Source organism: Pleurodeles waltl, chromosome 12 (assembly GCF_031143425.1).
Source record: "Pleurodeles waltl isolate 20211129_DDA chromosome 12, aPleWal1.hap1.20221129, whole genome shotgun sequence".
Lineage (NCBI taxonomy): Eukaryota > Metazoa > Chordata > Amphibia > Caudata > Salamandridae > Pleurodeles > Pleurodeles waltl.
Window position 1 is genome coordinate 118,678,999 of NC_090451.1, and position 23,115 is coordinate 118,702,113.

Below are 23,115 nucleotides of genomic sequence, written 5' to 3' on the forward strand. Positions count from 1 at the left end.
GAGGAAACCATGACATCTCTGGATAATCAGGGCCAACAAGAATCAATACCCTCCCCCCTGCTGAGACTTGAAGAGAACCATCTGGATCAATAAAAAGGGGGGGAATGTATAAAGGAGACTTCTCAGCCACTTTATCACCAATACGTCCACTACCTAGGCTCCTTGTTCCGGAAACCTGGATCAGAATCGACAAAGATGAGCATTGTCCTTGTTTGAAAAGAGATCCAGAAAGGGTTTCACAAACTCTTGGCATATCTCTCAAAACAACGACCTGGATAACGTCAACTCCAGCAAATTTGGAAACCTCCAGCTGTCTGCCATCACATTGTCGGTGCCCTTGATGTGTACTGCCGACGTATGCAACAGGTTGATCTCTGCCCAATAGCCCAATTGTTCTGCTATTGCATTGAGGGATTTTGAATGCATGCTTCACTGCTGGTTAATGTAAAAGACCGCTACCTTATTCTCTGTCTTTACTAGCACATTTTTCTGAGACAGATGATGATGGGAAAACTTCAAAGCCCTGAAGCTTACCATCAACTCCATCTACTTCCATGACCTCCGACTCTCTAGGAAAGACCACTTGAATCGACAGGATCAGTCCAACACAGTAGCTCTCCAGCCAGGTTTGCTGGCATCTGTTGCGAGGAATTCAGGAGGATCCAGGTGTATTAGTGTCCACTTAGACCAGTGGTCTTCAAACTCTTTAATGCCACATCCACCCAAAGGGAAAAAAAAACATTGGTGCCTCCCCTCTGAATTTTCCAGAATTCTTCTATCAAATTGACACTGTTTAAATATGTCTAGACCTATTTAAACATTGCAGTTAAGTTCTGTTACTGTTTTAAAAATGCAATCAAATACATGACCCCAAATATACTATTCTGGTCAGGCAGGCCTTACTAACCAATTGCAGCGTCATGCTCTGCTGAGTAAACTGATCTCACGGCAGTGAGGAATGCACAGGCCGGGTGGTGCCCGGCGCACGAAAGCACGCCTTCTTGTGTTGTACGTCTCTTTGCGCAAATGCAAACTCAAATTTCCTGCACTTTGGTCGGCAGGAGAGACATGGGAAGGTGCAGTAGGGAAGGCTTGAGCAACAAACCGTTGGCTATGTTTTGTTGTTACTTTGTTGACATGAGCTAGAGTAATTTAAAGCAGAAGGAACAGCCAGACCTAAAAACAACTCTCTTACCTCCAACGCCGAATAACCACTATAATTAGAATATCTGAAAAGCAGCTGGCCTTGTAAACTTAATGAGCAAGCAAGCCGATGCATTTTGGGTTTTGTTGTAAAAGAATACAAATTCTATCCATCCTTTCCTTTTCTTCCGGCAACAACCAATGTTACAAAGATATCACAGCACACAGTGACGTTGACTGAAAGAAGAGGCGCTGAGGCTGGCGTGCAACACTCAACAGCTCTTGTTATTGCAATCCAGACAGGGGACGGAAGGAGAAAAGTATGAAGGAATTGCGATAGTGAGACCGACTCTTCTGTGTATCTGCATGTCATGGAAAAAGGATAACTCTGTCATTCATGGGCGGATAGCTCAGTTGGTTAGAGCGTGGTGCTAATAATGCCAAGGTCGCGGGTTCGATCCCCGTACGGGCCAAGTTAAGTTTTTTATCTCAAGTAAAATCTTTTTTTCTCATTTAATCAAACGCTTGTAAATCCATACACTCTGTTTCTCCAGTACACGTTCACTTTCCATTAGTCCTTCTTTTGCCACTTCTGACCAAAGCTCAAGCCGGCAGCGCCAGTAGAACAACAGAAGTACAAGAGATTGTCTCTCCAAGATGGAGACACTGGCTCAGACTATGTCACGTGAGAGGTGGAGGGAGACCAAGAGCTGATTATTAGATGCGTGGGGATAAGAGGAACATAACTCAGGTGAACAGATTCTGGATAGTCATGGAATAGCTGGGATCAGCAACGTTACAGGGGAAAGGATAGGAAAATAATTAGGTGACAGAAGTATAGAAGTGGCTACAAGGGGGCGTGTCTCTTAACAGGGCCGAAAGATACACTGAAGGCGAAGGTGAAGTGAAAGAAGAAAGAAAGATCAAAGGAAATCAACAATGATTGAGAGAAAACTCACGAAGGCAAATTGAGCAAAAGACATGACCTGGGGAGTTAGACTACTTCAATGCAAATTTATGCCGCAGATGAGCATGACAACTGACCCTTGTCCAGTGGTGCTGAAACAATTTTCAGTGTGGGGGTGCTGCCATCAAAGGGCTTCTGAAAATCCAGGAATCATACAAAGAACAAGTCCTGCAGAATGAGCAACGCACATTCAGAAAGAGTCGTGATGCGTTGGTTACTTATTGGTAATCTTCATTAGCCTTAGTCCATTGCGTCCTTGTGACAGTCATTACAAAGTAAAGTGATGTCACTCTCCAAGAGGAAGAAAGAACAGGAGGATTCTTAAATGCTAGCGCCATGCACCCAACCTGGGTGCCAAGCCCTTGCCAAAGGACTGATGGGAAGGTGGGCAGGATGTAATGTTTGTGACAAGGACAAGATGGACTTAGGGTAATGCAGAGTTCAAAACATTGGTACTCAAATGCAAAACAGAAAATTTATTAAGCGATAATGCTTGACAAATGTATGCCCTGAGGCCCAAGTAAACACCCTAGGAATTTCCTAGATTGTTACTCACTGGAATTCAACCCAGGAGGTGGCCATTCCTCTCGTAGACCATCCCTGACCTGGAAGATTTTCTAAAAAGCCTTGCAAAGCCAGAAAAATTGACAACTTAATCCACCTACTCAGAGTCATAAAAGTTACCTTCTTGTCTTTTCCAGGCTGTCCAAAAGTCACAAAGAAGGAGTCGGTTTTCCTGAACTGCAGAGGCCTGGTGACATAAATGAAAAGAGCTCTTTAAACATCAAGTGTATTCAACAAATGTTCCTCCGGAGAGGAAGGAGAGGGAATGAAAGAAGGAAGAATTATTTCCTAAGATCTATCAAAAATAGACTTAACCTTTGCAGCAAAGGTAGGGCTAGGCCTTAAAGTTACCCCATCTTCCAAAGTATCAAATGAAGAGAGGACAGCATTTTAAGGCTCCCAGCTCCCCAATTGTTTTCAGCAAGGTGATAGCAAATAGGAAAATAACTTTATAGGAGACAATCTTTAATTGTACAGTATCCAGATCCTCAAAGAGATAAAATTGCAAAGCCTATAAAAGAGTAGGAAGATTCTGAGTTGGAGAAAAGGGATTTTTCATTGTTCTTACCATTGACAAAAGATCATAACAGTCTAGACACCAAAGAGTGTAACATCGATGAAAGTTCAGAAAAGTCCCTAAAAGCCTTTATCGCAAACCAATGAGCTTTCAGAGTGGAAAGAGATTCAAGTGAAACCCATTCAGAAGAAAATGCAAAATAGCAGACAAACTACAGGTAGGTGCCAAAAGATCATGAGCAGAACATCACGTCTGAAAGGACTTCCAGTTCTTTGAGTAAGACTTCGAAGTAGAAGGCCTGCTGGAGTGCTGAAGTAATTCCACTAAGGAAGAGGAAAGACCCTTTGCTAGCAGTCCAGACTTCTCAACCTCCAAAGCGATAGAGTGAGTTGGAGCAAGAAGGTCAGGGACGACGTTCTGAGAAGAGACACACTTGAGCAGTACCCAAGGAGGGAGAAGAGCCAGGGGTTCAGAAGAGGAAACCATGACATCTCTGGCCAATCAGGGTCAACAAGAATCAAGTTCCCTCCCCCTGCTGAGACTTGAAGAGAACCATCTGGATCAATAAAAAGGGGGGGAATGTATAAAGGAGACTTCTCAGCCACTTTATCACCAATACGTCTACCACCTAGGCTCCTTGTTCCGGAAACCTGGATCAGAATCGACAAAGATGAGCATTGTCCTTGTTTGAAAAGAGATCCAGAAAGGGTTTCACAAACTCTCGGCATATCTCTCAAAACAACGACCTGGATAACGTTAACTCCATCAAATTTGGAAACCTCCAGCTGTCTGCCATCACATTGTCGGTGCCCTTGATGTGTACTGCCGACGTATGCAACAGGTTGATCTCTGCCCAATAGCCCAATTGTTCTGCTATTGCATTGAGGGATTTTGAATGCATGCTTCACTGCTGGTTAATGTAAAAGACCGCTACCTTATTCTCTGTCTTTACTAGCACATTTTTCTGAGACAGATGATGATGGGAAAACTTCAAAGCCCTGAAGCTTACCATCAACTCCATCTACTTCCATGACCTCCGACTCTCTAGGAAAGACCACTTGAATCGACAGGATCAGTCCAACGCAGTAGCTCTCCAGCCAGGTTTGCTGGCATCTGTTGCGAGGAATTCAGGAGGATCCAAAGCATTGGTGCCTCCCCTCTAAATTTTCCTGAATTCTTCTATCAAATTGACACTGTTTAAATATGTCTAGACCTATTTAAACATTGCAGTTAAGTTCTGTTACTGTTTTAAAAATGCAATCAAATACATGACCCCAAATATACTATTCTGGTGAGGCAGGCCTTACTAACCAATTGCAGCGTCATGCTCTGCTGAGTAAACTGATCTCACGGCAGTGAGGAATGCACAGGCCGGGTGGTGCCCGGCGCACGAAAGCGCGCCTTCTTGTGTTGTATGTCTCTTTGCGCAAATGCAAACTCAAATTTCCTGCACTGTGGTCGGCAGGAGAGACATGGGAAGGTGCAGTAGGGAAGGCTTGAGCAACAAACCGTTGGCTATGTTTTGTTGTTACTTTGTTGACATGAGCTAGAGTAATTTAAAGCAGAAGGAACGGCCAGACCTAAAAATAACTCTCTTACCTCCAACGCCGAATAACCACTATAATTAGAATATCTCAAAAGCAGCTGGCCTTGTAAACTTAATGAGCAAGCAAGCCGATGCATTTTGGGTTTTGTTGTAAAAGAATAGAAATCCTTTCCATCCTTTCCTTTTCTTCCGGCAACAACCAATGTTACAAAGATATCTCAGCACACAGTGACATTGACTGAAAGAAGAGGCGCTGAGGCTGGCGTGCAGCACTCAACAGCTCTTGTTATTGCAATCCAGACAGGGGACAGAAGGAGAAAAGTATGAAGGAATTGCTATAGTGAGACCGACTCTTCTGTGTATCTGCATGTCATGGAAAAAGGATAACTATGTCATTCATGGCTGGTTAGCTCAGTTGGTTAGAGCATGGTGCTAATAACGCCAAGGTCGTGGGTTCGATCCCCGTACGGGCCAAGTTAAGTTTTTTCTCTCAAGTAAACTCTTTTGTTCTCATTTAATCAAACGCTTGTAAATCCATACACTCTGTTGCTCCAGTACACGTTCACTTTCCATTAGTCCTTCTTTTGCCACTTCTGACCAAAGCTCAAGCCGGAAGCGCCAGTAGAACAACAGAAGTGCAAGAGATTGTCTCTCCAAGATGGAGACACTGGCTCAGACTATGTCACGTGAGAGGTGGAGGGAGACCAAGAGCTGATTATTAGATGCGTGGGGATAAGAGGAACATAACTCAGGTGAACAGATTCTGGATAGTCATGCTATAGCTAGGATCAGCAACGTTACAGGGGAAGGGATAGGAAAATAATTAGGTGACAGACGTATAGAAGTGGCTACAAGGGGGCGTGTCTCTTAACAGGGCCGAAAGATACACTGAAGGCGAAGGTGAAGTGAAAGAAGAAAGAAAGATCAAAGGAAATCAACAGTGATTGAGAGAAAACTTACAAAGGCAAATTGAGCAAAAGACATGACCTGGGGAGTTAGACTACTTCAATGCAAATTTACACCGCAAATGAGCTTGACAACTGACCCTTGTCCAGTGGTGCTGAAACAATTTTCAGTGTGGGGGTGCTGCCATCAAAGGGCTTCTGAAAATCCAGGAATCATACAAAGAACAAGTCCTGCAGAATGAGCCACGCACATTCAGAAAGAGTGGTGATGCGTTGGTTACTTATTGGTAATCTTCTTTAGCCTTAGTCCATTGCGTCCTTGTGACAGTCATTACAAAGTAAAGTGATGTCACCCTCCAAGAGGAAGAAAGAACAGGAGGATTCTTAAATGCTAGCGCCATGCACCCAACCTGGGTGCCAAGCCCTTGCCAAAGGACTGATGGGAAGGTGGGCAGGATGTAATGTTTGTGACAAGGTCAAGATGGACTTAGGGTAATGTAGAGTTCAAAACATTGGTACTCAAATGCAAAACAGAAAATTTATTAAGCGATAATGCTTCACAAATGTATGCATTGAGGCCCAAGTAACCACCTTAGGAATTTCCTAGATTGTTACTCACTGGAATTCAACCCAGGAGGTGGCCATTCCTCTCGTAGACCATCCCTGACCTGGAAGATTTTCTAAAAAGCCTTGCAAAGCCAGAAAAATTGACAACTTAATCCACCTACTCAGAGTCATAAAAGTCACCTTCTTGTCTTTTCCAGGCTGTCCAAAAGTCACAAACAAGGAGTCGGTTTTCCTGAACTGCAGAGGCCTGGTGACATAAATGAAAAGAGCTCTTTAAACATCAAGTGTATTCAACAAATGTTCTTCCGGAGAAGAAGGAGAGGGAATGAAAGAAGGAAGAATTATTTCCTAAGATCTATCAAAAATAGACTTAACCTTTGCAGCAAAGGTAGGGCTAGGCCTTAAAGTTACCCCATCTTCCAAAGTATCAAATGAAGAGAGGACAGCATTTTAAGGCTCCCAGCTCCCCAATTGTTCTCAGCAAGGTGATAGCAAATAGGAAAATAACTTTATAGGAGACAATCTTTAATTGTACAGTATCCAGATCCTCAAAGAGATAAAATTGCAAAGCCTATAAAAGAGTAGGAAGATTCTGAGTTGGAGAAAAGGGATTTTTCATTGTTCTTACCATTGACAAAAGATCATAACAGTCTAGACACCAAAGAGTGTAACATCGATGAAAGTTCAGAAAAGTCCCTAAAAGCCTTTATCGCAAACCAATGAGCTTTCAGAGTGGAAAGAGATTCAAGTGAAACCCATTCAGAAGAAAATGCAAAATAGCAGACAAACTACAGGTAGGTGCCAAAATATCATGAGCAGAACATCACGTCTGAAAGGACTTCTAGTTCTTTGAGTAAGACTTCGAAGTAGAAGGCCTGCTGGAGTGCTGAATTAACTCCACTAAGGAAGAGGAATAACCCTTTGCTAGCAGTCCAGACTTCTCAACCTCCAAAGCGATAGAGTGAGTTGGAGCAAGAAGGTCAGGGACGACGTTCTGAGAAGAGACACACTTGAGCAGTACCCAAGGAGGTAGAAGAGCCAGGGGTTCAGAAGAGGAAACCATGACATCTCTGGCCAATCAGGGTCAACAAGAATCAAGTTCCCTCCCCCTGCTGAGACTTGAAGAGAACCATCTGGATCAATAAAAAGGGGGGGAATGTATAAAGGAGACTTCTCAGCCACTTTATCACCAATACGTCCACCACCTAGGCTCCTTGTTCCGGAAACCTGGATCAGAATCGACAAAGATGAGCATTGTTCTTGTTTGAAAAGAGATCCAGAAAGGGTTTCACAAACTCTTGGCATATCTCTCAAAACAACGACCTGGATAACGTCAACTCCAGCAAATTTGGAAACCTCCAGCTGTCTGCCATCACATTGTCGGTGCCCTTGATGTGTACTGCCGACGTATGCAACAGGTTGATCTCTGCCCAATAGCCCAATTGTTCTGCTATTGCATTGAGGAATTTTGAATGCATGCTTCACTGCTGGTTAATGTAAAAGACCGCTACCTTATTCTCTATCTTTACTAGCACATTTTTCTGAGACAGATGATGATGGGAAAACTTCAAAGCCCTGAAGCTTACCATCAACTCCATCTACTTCCATGACCTCCGACTCTCTGGGAAAGACCACTTGAATCGACAGGATCAGTCCAACACAGTAGCTCTCCAGCCAGGTTTGCTGGCATCTGTTGCGAGGAATTCAGGAGGATCCAGGTGTATTAGTGTCAACTTAGACCAGTGGTCTTCAAACGCTTTAATGCCACATCCACCCAAAGGGAAAAAAAAACATTGGTGCCTCCCCTCTGAATTTTCCAGGATTCTTCTATCAAATTGACACTGTTTAAATATGTCTAGACCTATTTAAACATTGCAGTTAAGTTCTGTTACTGTTTTAAAAATGCAATCAAATACATGACCCCAAATATACCATTCTGGTCAGGCAGGCCTTACTAACCAATTGCAGCGTCATGCTCTGCTGAGTAAACTGATCTCACGGCAGTGAGGAATGCACAGGCCGGGTGGTGCCCGGCGCCCGAAAGCGCGCCTTCTTGTGTTGTACGTCTCTTTGCGCAAATGCAAACTCAAATTTCCTGCACTGTGGTCGGCAGGAGAGACATGGGAAGGTGCAGTAGGGAAGGCTTGAGCAACAAACCGTTGGCTATGTTTTGTTGTTACTTTGTTGACATGAGCTAGAGTAATTTAAAGCAGAAGGAACGGCCAGACCTAAAAACAACTCTCTTACCTCCAACGCCGAATAACCACTATAATTAGAATATCTCAAAAGCAGCTGGCCTTGTAAACTTAATGAGCAAGCAAGCCGATGCATTTTGGGTTTTGTTGTAAAAGAATAGAAATCCTATCCATCCTTTCCTTTTCTTCCGGCAACAACCAATGTTACAAAGATATCACAGCACACAGTGACATTGACTGAAAGAAGAGGCGCTGAGGCTGGCGTGCAGCACTCAACAGCTCTTGTTATTGCAATCCAGACAGGGGACAGAAGGAGAAAAGTATGAAGGAATTGCGATAGTGAGACCGTCTCTTCTGTGTATCTGCATGTCATGGAAAAAGGATAGCTCTGTCATTCATGGCAGGTTAGCTCAGTTGGTTAGAGCGTGGTGCTAATAACGCCAAGGTCGCGGGTTCGATCCCTGTACGGGCCAAGGTAAGCTTTTTCTCTCAAGTAAACTCTTTTTTTCTCATTTAATCAAACGCTTGTAAATCCATACACTCTGTTGCTCCACTACACGTTCACTTTCCATTAGTCCTTCTTTTGCCACTGCTGACCAAAGCTCAAGCCGGCAGTGCCAGTAGAACAACAGAAGTGCAAGAGATTGTCTCTCCAAGATGGAGACACTGGCTCAGACTATGTCACGTGAGAGGTGGAGGGAGACCAAGAGCTGATTATTAGATGCGTGGGGATAAGAGGAACATAACTCAGGTGAACAGATTCTGGATAGTCATGCTATAGCTAGGATCAGCAACGTTACAGGGGAAAGGATAGGAAAATAATTAGGTGACAGAAGTATAGAAGTGGCTAAAAGGGGGCGTGTCTCTTAACAGGGCCGAAAGATACACTGAAGGCGAAGGTGAAGTGAAAGAAGAAAGAAAGATCAAAAGAAATCAAAAGTGATTGAGAGAAAACTCACAAAGGCAAATTGAGCAAAAGACAGGACCTGGGGAGTTAGACTACTTCAATGCAAATTTACGCCGCAGATGAGCATGACAACTGACCCTTGTCCAGTGGTGCTGAAACAATTTTCAGTGTGGGGGTGCTGCCATCAAAGGGCTTCTGAAAATCCAGGAATCATACAAAGAACAAGTCCTGCAGAATGAGCCACGCACATTCAGAAAGAGTGGTGATGCGTTGGTTACTTATTGGTAATCTTCATTAGCCTTAGTCCATTGCGTCCTTGTGACAGTCATTACAAAGTAAAGTGATGTCACCCTCCAAGAGGAAGAAAGAACAGGAGGATTCTTAAATGCTAGCGCCATGCACCCAACCTGGGTGCCAAGCCCTTGCCAAAGGACTGATGGGAAGGTGGGCAGGATGTAATGTTTGTGACAAGGACAAGATGGACTTAGGGTAATGCAGAGTTCAAAACATTGGTACTCAAATGCAAAACAGAAAATTTATTAAGCGATAATGCTTGACAAATGTATGCCCTGAGGCCCAAGTAACCACCCTAGGAAATTCCTAGATTGATACTCACTGGAATTCAACCCAGGAGGTGGCCATTCCTCTCGTAGACCATCCCTGACCTGGAAGATTTTCTAAAAAGCCTTGCAAAGCCAGAAAAATTGACAACTTAATCCACCTACTCAGAGTCATAAAAGTCACCTTCTTGTCTTTTCCAGGCTGTCCAAAAGTCACAAACAAGGAGTCGGTTTTCCTGAACTGCAGAGGCCTAGTGACATAAATGAAAAGAGCTCTTTAAACATCAAGTGTATTCAACAAATGTTCCTCCGGAGAGGAAGGAGAGGGAATGAAAGAAGGAAGAATTATTTCCTAAGATCTATCAAAAATAGACTTAACCTTTGCAGCAAAGGTAGGGCTAGGCCTTAAAGTTACCCCATCTTCCAAAGTATCAAATGAAGAGAGGACAGCATTTTAAGGCTCCCAGCTCCCCAATTGTTCTCAGCAAGGTGATAGCAAATAGGAAAATAACTTTATAGGAGACAATCTTTAATTGTACAGTATCCAGATCCTCAAAGAGATAAAATTGCAAAGCCTATAAAAGAGTAGGAAGATTCTGAGTTGGAGAAAAGGGATTTTTCATTGTTCTTACCATTGACAAAAGATCATAACAGTCTAGACACCAAAGAGTGTAACATCGATGAAAGTTCAGAAAAGTCCCTAAAAGCCTTTATCGCAAACCAATGAGCTTTCAGAGTGGAAAGAGATTCAAGTGAAACCCATTCAGAAGAAAATGCAAAATAGCAGACAAACTACAGGTAGGTGCCAAAAGATCATGAGCAGAACATCACGTCTGAAAGGACTTCCAGTTCTTTGAGTAAGACTTCGAAGTAGAAGGCCTGCTGGAGTGCTGAATTAACTCCACTAAGGAAGAGGAAAGACCCTTTGCTAGCAGTCCAGACTTCTCAACCTCCAAAGCGATAGAGTGAGTTGGAGCAAGAAGGTCAGGGACGACGTTCTGAGAAGAGACACACTTGAGCAGTACCCAAGGAGGTAGAAGAGCCAGGGGTTCAGAAGAGGAAACCATGACATCTCTGGCCAATCAGGACCAACAAGAATCAAGTTCCCTCCCCCCTGCTGAGACTTGAAGAGAACCATCTGGATCAATAAAAAGGGGGGGAATGTATAAAGGAGACTTCTCAGCCACTTTATCACCAATACGTCCACTACCTAGGCTCCTTGTTCCGGAAACCTGGATCAGAATCGACAAAGATGAGCATTGTTCTTGTTTGAAAAGAGATCCAGAAAGGGTTTCACAAACTCTCGGCATATCTCTCAAAACAACGACCTGGATAACGTCAACTCCAGCAAATTTGGAAACCTCCAGCTGTCTGCCAATCACATTGTCGGTGCCCTTGATGTGTACTGCCGACGTATGCAACAGGTTGATCTCTGCCCAATAGCCCAATTGTTCTGCTATTGCATTGAGGGATTTTGAATGCATGCTTCACTGCTGGTTAATGTAAAAGACCGCTACCTTATTCTCTGTCTTTACTAGCACATTTTTCTGAGACAGATGATGATGGGAAAACTTCAAAGCCCTGAAGCTTACCATCAACTCCATCTACTTCCATGACCTCCGACTCTCTAGGAAAGACCACTTGAATCGACAGGATCAGTCCAACACAGTAGCTCTCCAGCCAGGTTTGCTGGCATCTGTTGCGAGGAATTCAGGAGGATCCAGGTGTATTAGTGTCCACTTAGACCAGTGGTCTTCAAACTCTTTAATGCCACATCCACCCAAAGGGAAAAAAAAAAACATTGGTGCCTCCCCTCTGAATTTTCCAGAATTCTTCTATCAAATTGACACTGTTTAAATATGTCTAGACCTATTTAAACATTGCAGTTAAGTTCTGTTACTGTTTTAAAAATGCAATCAAATACATGACCCCAAATATATTATTCTGGTCAGGCAGGCCTTACTAACCAATTGCAGCGTCATGCTCTGCTGAGTAAACTGATCTCACAGCAGTGAGGAATGCACAGGCCGGGTGGTGCCCGGCGCACGAAAGCGCGCCTTCTTGTGTTGTACGTCTCTTTGCGCAAATGCAAACTCAAATTTCCTGCACTGTGGTCGGCAGGAGAGACATGGGAAGGTGCAGTAGGGAAGGCTTGAGCAACAAACCGTTGGCTATGTTTTGTTGTTACTTTGTTGACATGAGCTAGAGTAATTTAAAGCAGAAGGAACGGCCAGACCTAAAAACAACTCTCTTACCTCCAACGCCGAATAACCACTATAATTAGAATATCTGAAAAGCAGCTGGCCTTGTAAACTTTATGAGCAAGCAAGCCGATGCATTTTGGGTTTTGTTGTAAAAGAATAGAAATCCTATCCATCCTTTCCTTTTCTTCCGGCAACAACCAATGTTACAAAGATATCACAGCACACAGTGACATTGACTGAAAGAAGAGGCACTGAGGCTGGCGTGCAGCACTCAACAGCTCTTGTTATTGCAATCCAGACAGGGGACAGAAGGCGAAAAGTATGAAGGAATTGCGATAGTGAGACCGACTCTTCTGTGTATCTGCATGTCATGGAAAAAGGATAACTCTGTCATTCATGGCTGGTTAGCTCAGTTGGTTAGAGTGTGGTGCTAATAACCCCAAGGTCGCGGGTTCGATCGCCGTACGGGCCAAGGTACGTTTTTTCTCTCAAGTAAACTCTTTTTTTCTCATTTAATCAAACACTTGTAAATCCATACACTCTGTTGCTCCAGTACACGTTCACTTTCCATTAGTCCTTCTTTTGCCACTTCTGACCAAAGCTGAAGCCGGCAGCGCCAGTAGAACAACAGAAGTGCAAGAGATTGTCTCTCCAAGATGGAGACACTGGCTCAGACTATGTCACGTGAGAGGTGGAGGGAGACCAAGAGCTGATTATTAGATGCGTGGGGATAAGAGGAACATAACTCAGGTGGACAGATTCTGGATAGTCATGCTATAGCTAGGATCAGCAACGTTACAAGGGAAAGGATAGGAAAATAATTAGGTGACAGAAGTATAGAAGTGGCTACAAGGGGGCGTGTCTCTTAACAGGGCCGAAAGATACACTGAAGGCGAAGGTGAAGTGAAAGAAAAAAGAAAGATCAAAGGAAATCAACAGTGATTGAGAGAAAACTCACAAAGGCAAATTGAGCAAAAGACAGGACCTGGGGAGTTAGACTACTTCAATGCAAATTTACGCCGCAGATGAGCATGACAACTGACCCTTGTCCAGTGGTGCTGAAACAATTTTCAGTGTGGGGGTGCTGCCATCAAAGGGCTTCTGAAAATCCAGGAATCATACAAAGAACAAGTCCTGCAGAATGAGCCACGCACATTCAGAAAGAGTGGTGATGCGTTGGTTACTTATTGGTAATCTTCATTAGCCTTAGTCCATTGCGTCCTTGTGACAGTCATTACAAAGTAAAGTGATGTCACCCTCCAAGAGGAAGAAAGAACAGGAGGATTCTTAAATGCTAGCGCCATGCACCCAACCTGGGTGCCAAGCCCTTGCCAAAGGACTGATGGGAAGGTGGGCAGGATGTAATGTTTGTGACAAGGACAAGATGGACTTAGGGTAATGCAGAGTTGAAAACATTGGTACTCAAATGCAAAACAGAAAATTTATTAAGCGATAATGCTTGACAAATGTATGCCCTGAGGCCCAAGTAACCACCCGAGGAATTTCCTAGATTGTTACTCACTGGAATTCAACCCAGGAGGTGGCCATTCCTCTCGTAGACCATCCCTGACCTGGAAGATTTTCTAAAAAGCCTTGCAAAGCCAGAAAAATTGACAACTTAATCCACCTACTCAGAGTCATAAAATTCACCTTCTTGTCTTTTCAAGGCTGTCCAAAAGTCACAAACAAGGAGTCGGTTTTCCTGAACTGCAGAGGCCTGGTGACATAAATGAAAAGAGCTCTTTAAACATCAAGTGTATTCAACAAATGATCTTCCGGAGAGGAAGGAGAGGGAATGAAAGAAGGAAGAATTATTTCCTAAGATCTATCAAAAATAGACTTAACCTTTGCAGCAAAGGAGGGGCTAGGCCTTAAAGTTACCCCATCTTCCAAAGTATCAAATGAAGAGAGGACAGCATTTTAAGGCTCCCAGCTCCCCAATTGTTCTCAGCAAGGTGATAGCAAATAGGAAAATAACTTTATAGGAGACAATCTTTAATTGTACAGTATCCAGATCCTCAAAGAGATAAAATTGCAAAGCCTATAAAGAGTAGGAAGATTCTGAGTTGGAGAAAAGGGATTTTTCATTGTTCTTACCATTGACAAAAGATCATAACAGTCTAGACACCAAAGAGTGTAACGTCGATGAAAGTTCAGAAAAGTCCCTAAAAGCCTTTATCGCAAACCAATGAGCTTTCAGAGTGGAAAGAGATTCAAGTGAAACCCATTCAGAAGAAAATGCAAAATAGCAGACAAACTACAGGTAGGTGCCAAAAGATCATGAGCAGAACATCACGTCTGAAAGGACTTCCAGTTCTTTGAGTAAGACTTCGAAGTAGAAGGCCTGCTGGAGTGCTGAATTAACTCCACTAAGGAAGAGGAAAGACCCTTTGCTAGCAGTCCAGACTTCTCAACCTCCAAAGCGATAGAGTGAGTTGGAGCAAGAAGGTCAGGGACGACGTTCTGAGAAGAGACACACTTGAGCAGTACCCAAGGAGGTAGAAGAGCCAGGGGTTCAGAAGAGGAAACCATGACATCTCTGGCCAATCAGGGTCAACAAGAATCAAGTTCCCTCCCCCTGCTGAGACTTGAAGAGAACCATCTGGATCAATAAAAAGGGGGGGAATGTATAAAGGAGACTTCTCAGCCACTTTATCACCAATACGTCCACTACCTAGGCTCCTTGTTCTAGAAACCTGGATCAGAATCGACAAAGATGAGCATTGTCCTTGTTTGAAAAGAGATCCAGAAAGGGTTTCACAAACTCTCGGCATATCTCTCAAAACAACGACCTGGATAACGTCAACTCCAGCAAATTTGGAAACCTCCAGCTGTCTGCCATCACATTGTCGGTGCCCTTGATGTGTACTGCCGACGTATGCAACAGGTTGATCTCTGCCCAATAGCCCAATTGTTCTGCTATTGCATTGAGGGATTTTGAATGCATGCTTCACTGCTGGTTAATGTAAAAGACCGCTACCTTATTCTCTGTCTTTACTAGCACATTTTTCTGAGACAGATGATGATGGGAAAACTTCAAAGCCCTGAAGCTTACCATCAACTCCATCTACTTCCATGACCTCCGACTCTCTAGGAAAGACCACTTGAATCGACAGGATCAGTCCAACACAGTAGCTCTCCAGCCAGGTTTGCTGGCATCTGTTGCGAGGAATTCAGGAGGATCCAGGTGTATTAGTGTCCACTTAGACCAGTGGTCTTCAAACTCTTTAATGCCACATCCACCCAAAGGGAAAAAAAATAACATTGGTGCCTCCCCTCTGAATTTTCCAGAATTCTTCTATCAAATTGACACTGTTTAAATATGTCTAGACCTATTTAAACATTGCAGTTAAGTTCTGTTACTGTTTTAAAAATGCAATCAAATACATGACCCCAAATATATTATTCTGGTCAGGCAGGCCTTACTAACCAATTGCAGCGTCATGCTCTGCTGAGTAAACTGATCTCACAGCAGTGAGGAATGCACAGGCCGGGTGGTGCCCGGCGCACGAAAGCGCGCCTTCTTGTGTTGTACGTCTCTTTGCGCAAATGCAAACTCAAATTTCCTGCACTGTGGTCGGCAGGAGAGACATGGGAAGGTGCAGTAGGGAAGGCTTGAGCAACAAACCGTTGGCTATGTTTTGTTGTTACTTTGTTGACATGAGCTAGAGTAATTTAAAGCAGAAGGAACGGCCAGACCTAAAAACAACTCTCTTACCTCCAATGCCGAATAACCACTATAATTAGAATATCTCAAAAGCAGCTGGCCTTGTAAACTTTATGAGCAAGCAAGCCGATGCATTTTGGGTTTTGTTGTAAAAGAATACAAATCCTATCCATCCTTTCCTTTTCTTCCGGCAACAACCAATGTTACAAAGATATCACAGCACACAGTGACATTGACTGAAAGAAGAGGCGCTGAGGCTGGCGTGCAGCACTCAACAGCTCTTGTTATTGCAATCCAGACAGGGGACAGAAGGCGAAAAGTATGAAGGAATTGCGATAGTGAGACCGACTCTTCTGTGTATCTGCATGTCATGGAAAAAGGATAACTCTGTCATTCATGGCTGGTTAGCTCAGTTGGTTAGAGAGTGGTGCTAATAACCCCAAGGTCGCGGGTTCGATCCCCGTACGGGCCAAGGTACGTTTTTTCTCTCAAGTAAACTCTTTTTTTCTCATTTAATCAAACACTTGTAAATCCATACACTCTGTTGCTCCACTACACGTTCACTTTCCATTAGTCCTTCTTTTGCCACTTCTGACCAAAGCTCAAGCCGGCAGCGCCAGTAGAACAACAGAAGTGCAAGAGATTGTCTCTCCAAGATGGAGACACTGGCTCAGACTATGTCACGTGAGAGGTGGAGGGAGACCAAGAGCTGATTATTAGATGCGTGGGGATAAGAGGAACATAACTCAGGTGGACAGATTCTGGATAGTCATGCTATAGCTAGGATCAGCAACGTTACAAGGGAAAGGATAGGAAAATAATTAGGTGACAGAAGTATAGAAGTGGCTACAAGGGGGCGTGTCTCTTAACAGGGCCGAAAGATACACTGAAGGCGAAGGTGAAGTGAAAGAAAAAAGAAAGATCAAAGGAAATCAACAGTGATTGAGAGAAAACTCACAAAGGCAAATTGAGCAAAAGACAGGACCTGGGGAGTTAGACTACTTCAATGCAAATTTACGCCGCAGATGAGCATGACAACTGACCCTTGTCCAGTGGTGCTGAAACAATTTTCAGTGTGGGGTGCTGCCATCAAAGGGCTTCTGAAAATCCAGGAATCATACAAAGAACAAGTCTTGCAGAATGAGCCACGCACATTCAGAAAGAGTGGTGATGCGTTGGTTACTTATTGGTAATCTTCATTAGCCTTAGTCCATTGCGTCCTTGTGACAGTCATTACAAAGTAAAGTGATGTCACCCTCCAAGAAGAAGAAAGAACAGGAGGATTCTTAAATGCTAGCGCCATGCACCCAACCTGGGTGCCAAGCCCTTGCCAAAGGACTGATGGGAAGGTGGGCAGGATGTAATGTTTGTGACAAGGACAAGATGGACTTAGGGTAATGCAGAGTTCAAAACATTGGTACTCAAATGCAAAACAGAAAATTTATTAAGCGATAATGCTTGACAAATGTATGCCCTGAGGCCCAAGTAACCACCCGAGGAATTTCCTAGGTTGTTACTCACTGGAATTCAACCCAGGAGGTGGCCATTCCTCTCGTAGACCATCCCTGACCTGGAAGATTTTCTAAAAAGCCTTGCAAAGCCAGAAAAATTGACAACTTAATCCACCTACTCAGAGTCATAAAATTCACCTTCTTGTCTTTTCAAGGCTGTCCAAAAGTCACAAACAAGGAGTCGGTTTTCCTGAACTGCAGAGGCCTGGTGACATAAATGAAAAGAGCTCTTTAAACATCAAGTGTATTCAACAAATGTTCTTCCGGAGAGGAAGGAGAGGGAATGAAAGAAGGAAGAATTATTTCCTAAGATCTATCAAAAATAGACTTAACCTTTGCAGCAAAGGTAGGGCTAGGCCTTAAAGTTACCCCATCTTCCAAAGTATCAAATGAAGAGAGGACAGCATTTTAAGGCTCCCAGCTCCCCAATTGTTCTCAGCAAGGTGATAGCAAATAGGAAAATAACTTTATAGGAGACAATCTTTAATTGTACAGTATCCAGATCCTCAAAGAGATAAAATTGCAAAGCCTATAAAGAGTAGGAAGATTCTGAGTTGGAGAAAAGGGATTTTTCATTGTTCTTACCATTGACAAAAGATCATAACAGTCTAGACACCAAAGAGTGTAACATCGATGAAAGTTCAGAAAAGTCCCTAAAAGCCTTTATCGCAAACCAATGAGCTTTCAGAGTGGAAAGAGATTCAAGTGAAACCCATTCAGAAGAAAATGCAAAATAGCAGACAAACTACAGGTAGGTTCCAAAAGATCATGAGCAGAACATCACGTCTGAAAGGACTTCCAGTTCTTTGAGTAAGACTTCGAAGTAGAAGGCCTGCTGGAGTGCTGAATTAACTCCACTAAGGAAGAGGAAAGACCCTTTGCTAGCAGTCCAGACTTCTCAACCTCCAAAGCGATAGAGTGAGTTGGAGCAAGAAGGTCAGGGACGACGTTCTGAGAAGAGACACACTTGAGCAGTACCCAAGGAGGTAGAAGAGCCAGGGGTTCAGAAGAGGAAACCATGACATCTCTGGCCAATCAGGGTCAACAAGAATCAAGTTCCCTCCCCCTGCTGAGACTTGAAGAGAACCATCTGGATCAATAAAAAGGGGGGGAATGTATAAAGGAGACTTCTCAGCCACTTTATCACCAATACGTCCACCACCTAGGCTCCTTGTTCTAGAAACCTGGATCAGAATCGACAAAGATGAGCATTGTCCTTGTTTGAAAAGAGATCCAGAAAGGGTTTCACAAACTCTCGGCATATCTCTCAAAACAACGACCTGGATAACGTCAACTCCAGCAAATTTGGAAACCTCCAGCTGTCTGCCATCACATTGTCGGTGCCCTTGATGTGTACTGCTGACGTATGCAACAGGTTGATCTCTGCCCAATAGCCCAATTGTTCTGCTATTGCATTGAGGGATTTTGAATGCATGCTTCACTGCTGGTTAATGTAAAAGACCGCTACCTTATTCTCTGTCTTTACTAGCACATTTTTCTGAGACAGATGATGATGGGAAAACTTCAAAGCCCTGAAGCTTACCATCAACTCCATCTACTTCCATGACCTCCGACTCTCTAGGAAAGACCACTTGAATCGACAGGATCAGTCCAACACAGTAGCTCTCCAGCCAGGTTTGCTGGCATCTGTTGCGAGGAATTCAGGAGGATCCAGGTGTATTAGTGTCCACTTAGACCAGTGGTCTTCAAACTCTTTAATGCCACATCCACCCAAAGGGAAAAAAAACATTGGTGCCTCCCCTCTGAATTTTCCAGAATTCTTCTATCAAATTGACACTGTTTAAATATGTCTAGACCTATTTAAACATTGCAGTTAAGTTCTGTTACTGTTTTAAAAATGCAATCAAATACATGACCCCAAATATACTATTCTGGTCAGGCAGGCCTTACTAACCAATTGCAGCGTCATGCTCTGTTGAGTAAACTGATCTCACGGCAGTGAGGAATGCACAGGCCGGGTGGTGCCCGGCGCACGAAAGCGCGCCTTCTTGTGTTGTACGTCTCTTTGCGCAAATGCAAACTCAAATTTCCTGCACTGTGGTCGGCAGGAGAGACATGGGAAGGTGCAGTAGGGAAGGCTTGAGCAACAAACCGTTGGCTATGTTTTGTTGTTACTTTGTTGACATGAGCTAGAGTAATTTAAAGCAGAAGGAACGGCCAGTCCTAAAAACAACTCTCTTACCTCCAACACCAAATAACCACTATAATTAGAATATCTCAAAAGCAGCTGGCCTTGTAAACTTAATGAGCAAGCAAGCCGATGCATTTTGGGTTTTGTTGTAAAAGAATAGAAATCCTATCCATCCTTTCCTTTTTTTCCGGCAACAACCAATGTTACAAAGATATCACAGCACACAGTGACATTGACTGAAAGAAGAGGCGCTGAGGCTGGCGTGCAGCACTCAACAGCTCTTGTTATTGCAATCCAGACAGGGGACAGAAGGAGAAAAGTATGAAGGAATTGCGATAGTGAGACCGACTCTTCTGTGTATCTGCATGTCATGGAAAACGGATAACTCTGTCATTCATGGCCGGTTAGCTCAGTTGGTTAGAGCGTGGTGCTAATAAAGCCAAGTTTGCGGGTTCGATCCTCATACGGGCCCAGGTACGTTTTTTCTCTCAAGTAAACTCTTTTTTTCTCATTTAATCAAACGCTTGTAAATCCATACACTCTGTTGCTCCAGTACACGTTCACTTTCCATTAGTCCTTCTTTTGCCACTTCTGACCAAAGCTCAAGCCGGCAGCGCCAGTAGAACAACAGAAGTGCAAGAGATTGTCTCTCCAAGATGGAGACACTGGCTCAGACTATGTCACGTGAGAGGTGGAGGGAGACCAAGAGCTGATTATTAGATGCGTGGGGATAAGAGGAACATAACTCAGGTGAACAGATTCTGGATAGTCATGCGATAGCTAGGATCAGCAACGTTACAGGGGAAAGGATAGGAAAATAATTAGGTGACAGAAGTATAGAAGTGGCTACAAGGGGGTGTGTCTCTTAACAGGGCCGAAAGATACACTGAAGGCGAAGGTGAAGTGAAAGAAGAAAGAAAGATCAAAGGAAATCAACAGTGATTGAGAGAAAACTCACAAAGGCAAATTGAGCAAAAGACAGGACATGGGGAGTTAGACTACTTCAATGCAAATTTACGCCGCAGATGAGCATGACTACTGACCCTTGTCCAGTGGTGCTGAAACAATTTTCAGTGTGGGGGTGCTGACATCAAAGGGCTTCTGAAAATCCAGGAATCATACAAAGAACAAGTCCTGCAGAATGAGCCACACACATTCAGAAAGAGTGGTGATGCGTTGGTTACTTATTGGTAATCTTCATTAGCCTTAGTCCATTGCGTCCTTGTGACAGTCATTACAAAGTAAAGTGATGTCACCCTCCAAGAGGAAGAAAGAACAGGAGGATTCTTAAATGCTAGCGCCATGCACCCAACCTGGGTGCCAAGCCCTTGCCAAAGGACTGATGGGAAGGTGGGCAGGATGTAATGTTTGTGACAAGGACAAGATAAACTTAGGGTAATGCAGAGTTCAAAACATTGGTACTCAAATGCAAAACAGAAAATGTATTAAGCGATAATGCTTGACAAATGTATGCCCTCAGGCCCAAGTAACCACCCTAGGAATTTCCTAGATAGTTACTCACTGGAATTCAACCCAGGAGGTGGCCATTCCTCTCGTAGACCATCCCTGACCTGGAAGATTTTCTAAAAAGCCTTGCAAAGCCAGAAAAATTGACAACTTAATCCACCTACTCAGAGTCATAAAAGTCACCTTCTTGTCTTTTCCAGGCTGTCCAAAAGTCACAAACAAGGAGTCGGTTTTCCTGAACTGCAGAGGCCTGGTGACATAAATGAAAAGAGCTATTTAAACATCAAGTATATTCAACAAATGTTCCTCCGGAGAGGAAGGAGAGGGAATGAAAGAAGGAAGAATTATTTCCTAAGATCTATCAAAAATAGACTTAACCTTTGCAGCAAAGGTAGGGCTAGGCCTTAAAGTTACCCCATCTTCCAAAGTATCAAATGAAGAGAGGACAGCATTTTAAGGCTCCCAGCTCCCCAATTGTTCTCAGCAAGGTGATAGCAAATTGGAAAATAACTTTATAGGAGACAATCTTTAATTGTACAGTATCCAGATCCTCAAAGAGATAAAATTGCAAAGCCTATAAAAGAGTAGGAAGATTCTGAGTTGGAGAAAAGGGATTTTTCATTGTTCTTACCATTGACAAAAGATCATAACAGTCTAGACACCAAAGAGTGTAACATCAATGAAAGTTCAGAAAAGTCCCTAAAAGCCTTTATCGCAAACCAATGAGCTTTCAGAGTGGAAAGAGATTCAAGTGAAACCCATTCAGAAGAAAATGCAAAATAGCAGACAAGCTACAGGTAGGTGCCAAAAGATCATGAGCAGAACATCACGTCTGAAAGGACTTCCAGTTCTTTGAGTAAGACTTCGAAGTAGAAGGCCTGCTGGAGTGCTGAATTAACTCCACTAAGGAAGAGGAAAGACCCTTTGCTAGCAGTCCAGACTTCTCAACCTCCAAAGCGATAGAGTGAGTTGGAGCAAGAAGGTCAGGGACGACGTTCTGAGAAGAGACACACTTGAGCAGTACCCAAGGAGGTAGAAGAGCCAGGGGTTCAGAAGAGGAAACCATGACATCTCTGGCCAATCAGGGTCAACAAGAATCAAGTTCCCTCCCCCTGCTGAGACTTGAAGAGAACCATCTGGATCAATAAAAAGGAGGGGGAATGTATAAAGGAGACTTCTCAGCCACTTTATCACCAATACGTCCACTACCTAGGCTCCTTGTTCCGGAAACCTGGATCAGAATCGACAAAGATGATCATTGTCCTTGTTTGAAAAGAGATCCAGAAAGGGTTTCACAAACTCTCGGCATATCTCTCAAAACAACGACCTGGATAACGTCAACTCCAGCAAATTTGGAAACCTCCAGCTGTCTGCCATCACATTGTCGTTGCCCTTGATGGGTACTGCCGACGTATGCAACAGGTTGATCGCTGCCCAATAGCCCAATTGTTCTGCTATTGCATTGAGGGATTTTGAATGCATGCTTCACTGCTGGTTAATGTAAAAGACCGCTACCTTATTCTCTGTCTTTACTAGCACATTTTTCTGAGACAGAGGATGATGGGAAAACTTCAAAGCCCTGAAGCTTACCATCAACTCCATCTACTTCCATGACCTCCGACTCTCTAGGAAAGACCACTTGAATCGACAGGATCAGTCCAACACAGTAGCTCTCCAGCCAGGTTTGCTGGCATCTGTTGCGAGGAATTCAGGAGGATACAGGTGTATTAGTGTCCACTTAGACCAGTGGTCTTCAAACTCTTTAATGCCACATCCACCCAAAGGGAAAAAAAAACATTGGTGCCTCCCCTCTGAATTTTCCAGAATTATTCTATCAAATTGACACTGTTTAAATATGTCTAGACCTATTTAAACATTGCAGTTAAGTTCTGTTACTGTTTTAAAAATGCAATCAAATACATGACCCCAAATATACTATTCTGGTCAGGCAGGCCTTACTAACCAATTGCAGCGTCATGCTCTGCTGAGTAAACAGATCTCACGGCAGTGAGGAATGCACAGGCCGGGTGGTGCCCGGCGCACAAAAGCGCGCCTTCTTGTGTTGTACGTCTCTTTGCGCAAATGCAAACTCAAATTTCCTGCACTGTGGTCGGCAGGAGAGACATGGGAAGGTGCAGTAGGGAAGGCTTGAGCAACAAACCGTTGGCTATGTTTTGTTGTTACTTTGTTGACATGAGCTAGAGTAATTTAAAGCAGAAGGAACGGCCAGACCTAAAAACAAC

General features: G+C 43.6%; 1 non-coding gene across 1 annotated transcript; it reads left to right on the forward strand.

Moving 5' to 3' along the window:
- The first annotated feature begins 5,137 nt into the window (after nt 1-5,137).
- TRNAI-AAU (transfer RNA isoleucine (anticodon AAU)) lies at nt 5,138-5,211 on the forward strand. The gene has a single exon. It is a non-coding gene; the product is annotated as a tRNA-Ile (tRNA).
- The last annotated feature ends 17,904 nt before the right edge of the window (nt 5,212-23,115 follow it).